Here is a 2,961-nt window from a genome sequence, read left to right as displayed (position 1 = left end):
CATTTAGAATATTTCCTCGGATACGATTGATATGCACAAACTTGTGCTAGAGAGCAATGATTTTCTGAAGCATATGAAAACCGAACAGTGGTGTAGAAAAATGAAAAGAATGGTGTTGACAATCAATTGCATGACTTATGATGACTTATTATTCTTATCCGTTTATGTAATTTTTTATTTTATTACCTAAATGATTTGTCATATTATTCACTTTATGTATTTCAAGTGATATAATGCGTGTCATCATATGTTGACTGATTTTATAGATGTTAAGTTTCAAATAAATGTATTAATTTGTAAACATGTTTTCTTTTCCTTTATTTCTTTACTCAATTAAGATACCCGTCTCACAGACTTGAAATATAAATGTTTGATCATGAATAGAACGCAGGAGGAGCATATCCTATCACAGTATTAGTTCGGTTCTAACAATGCAGGCAATCAAGCAAATGACTCAACAATCAAGATTCGTATGCTATTTAACGTCAATCTAGACATGCATATAATATACCGAGGGTTAAATTGACCTTACGACAGCGGCTTCTAAGCCACGCCCCCTGATATCAAGGGAGCGAACTCTGTCTATGTCCGTCAAACAAACGAGGAAGTAAAGGCGTCTCGCGTCGTTTCGCTTTCCGATATTCCTGACAAATTATCATAAATGTGACATTACAATGCGAAAAAATAGAAGTCAAAGGAATTTGTAACTGGCTGCTACATCGGAAGGCTCGATATATCTTTAGAAAATGACGATATCTAACATTTACGGGGTGAAATCTATCCAAGTCAGAGAAAATCGGATAGCCGCCATGTTGTCAACATTGACATCGATAAAAAGGAAAAGCGTGTGTGTGACGCATACTGTAAATGCAAACAAGGGTAAGTTTAACTTTTAATAACACCGGTCCTTCTTACAGTATTGTTGAAACAAAGATTAAATCATCGCACAAATCAATATGAGTAAATCATAAATGGCCCGAATGGGGAACCCGGAAGTGACATTAAATAACAGTTACATGCCAGCTATACAGTATAACCTTGTATTCTATAGTATGAGCAGAAATGGTTTATTGGGGTTATGCATAAAAAGTTTCAGTTCTAAGCGATTGAACACTCCCCCTTATGAATAATAATGTAATAGTTGACAAGTGACAATCGTGGGTGATACCAATCTGTAACTTTTGCATTGCTCAAACATTCACATGCTTTGATTTTTGTTCTTACAGAAATTGTGGAACATGTTCACACACTCTGGCTGTAAAAGTAGACCTGGGAGGAAAAGTGCCCCCGGTGTGGGGCTCGAACTCACAACCACCAGAACACTAGCCCGGCGCTCTAACCAACTAAGCTGACCGGGCAGCTGGTTCTAACCCACACACACTACCCTCCCCCCATTTACCGGTTAAGGCTGGTGGAGGGTCTCCTGCTATTTACCGTTGACACCATTAAAGTATTCTGATTGATGGAGTTAAGGAAGTCCCCTTATTATTGTCTTCAACAAGCCTACCGCCACAGGGGACCTAGCATAAGACCGGAAACCGCCCCCCCCCCCCTGACACACACATGATATTTGCCAGTCCAGGCAATGTCAACCGCAAGAGAAAACCAGTGATGACAAGTTTTACAAATAATCGGTAGGACCTATTTTAAAGCTTTTAATAACATTTAGTTTTACTTTGATGTACAAAAGTAATGGACTATTTGTCCAGAGAAAAACAACAACCACAAAACATTAGCTATTATCTTGTCAATATTTCATTATGATATACATGTAGAAAGCAAACATCAAAGGCAGTAGCATTTACAGCTAGTATTAAAATATTTAGCAATACATGTAACTGATTTATTTTAATATTGGCATCTTTTTAAATTTATTTATTTCAGGAAAGTATGGTCTTTTGAAGAGAGTTCTTGAAGTTGTTCAGCATGTTGTTTTGATGGATTCTTGGAAGGATGTACCTCTATGATGTTAGCTTCAGTTCTGGAGTATAACACCAGTTGTTGCATATTTAATATCAGATTTATTAAATACATTGTTGTTTTGCAAACATTACTTAAACTTTGATATTTCTTTGGTGTTTATGTATGATATTGTAGGTGAATATCTCTTTATTGCAATGGCAAATATATTTTAAAATATATAGCATTAGCAGAAGTTATTTTTCACTGTTAAAGCTGCACTTTCACAGATTGATCACTTTGACAACTTACACAGGATTCGATTGCATTTATCATAGTTTGGCTCGGAGAAGTTTGCTTTGTGATTTATATATTAGGTCTTAATTTAAAGAATGCCAAAATAAGCCGATTCTGAGACAAACAGTGTCAAACTAGAATTCTGTGAGAGTGCAACTTTAAGAATACTGTTAATCGAGTGTGCATGTGATCCAGACTCTGAACATTGGATGAACTATCATTAAATATTGTAGATTTACGTAAATGGCCCAAAACATAAGAATAACAATGAAAATATGTACATGTTTGACTTGTTCTTTATTCATAATAAGTCTAAGTCTTTACAGTACATGTTTGGAAGAATCAAGTTCTAATGAACATAATAATTGATTTAAATGTACAGTGAAATAAATTGTTTTATACAGAAAAATAATACCTTAACGATTCAGACCGATCTGTTCTCGTTTTTTGGTGGCTCAAATATTTATCTGAGTTTTGGAGGAGGCCTAGCTGGTGTGAGCTGGTCAAATACAGTAGCTGCTTGAGGGACAGGGTTTTCTTGATTGGATTTCCCGTCGACAAAGTGCTGATATGAAAATAAGAAATCTATGAAATGCGTCGGAATGACAGCTACAAAAGCCATTGTTTACATTGGAACCATACGAGTAGATGAGATTCGGAAGCATGCGATGGTTCGGACAAAAATTTAGTTGTACGATATTTCCTGATTTACTTTGAAAGCAAAGCAGTTTATAGAAACTACATAACGGTATCAACAAAAATACC

The 2,961-nt window shown here is 35.7% G+C and overlaps 2 long non-coding RNA genes across 2 annotated transcripts; one reads left to right on the top strand and one right to left on the bottom strand.

Moving 5' to 3' along the window:
- Window positions 1-1,548: 1,548 nt before the first annotated feature.
- LOC128206562 (uncharacterized) lies at window positions 1,549-2,472 on the top strand. Its single transcript, XR_008256503.1, has 2 exons — window positions 1,549-1,634; window positions 1,885-2,472. It is a non-coding gene; the product is annotated as an uncharacterized LOC128206562 (long non-coding RNA).
- Window positions 1,728-2,757, bottom strand: LOC128206561 (uncharacterized). Its single transcript, XR_008256502.1, has 2 exons — window positions 2,612-2,757; window positions 1,728-1,981 (listed from the first exon to the last, which is right to left on the bottom strand). It is a non-coding gene; the product is annotated as an uncharacterized LOC128206561 (long non-coding RNA).
- Window positions 2,758-2,961: the final 204 nt, after the last annotated feature.

The sequence above is a fragment of the Mya arenaria genome, chromosome 10 (assembly GCF_026914265.1).
Source record: "Mya arenaria isolate MELC-2E11 chromosome 10, ASM2691426v1".
NCBI classification, from domain to species: Eukaryota; Metazoa; Mollusca; class Bivalvia; order Myida; family Myidae; genus Mya; species Mya arenaria.
This window is presented reverse-complemented; position numbering and strand designations above follow the sequence as displayed.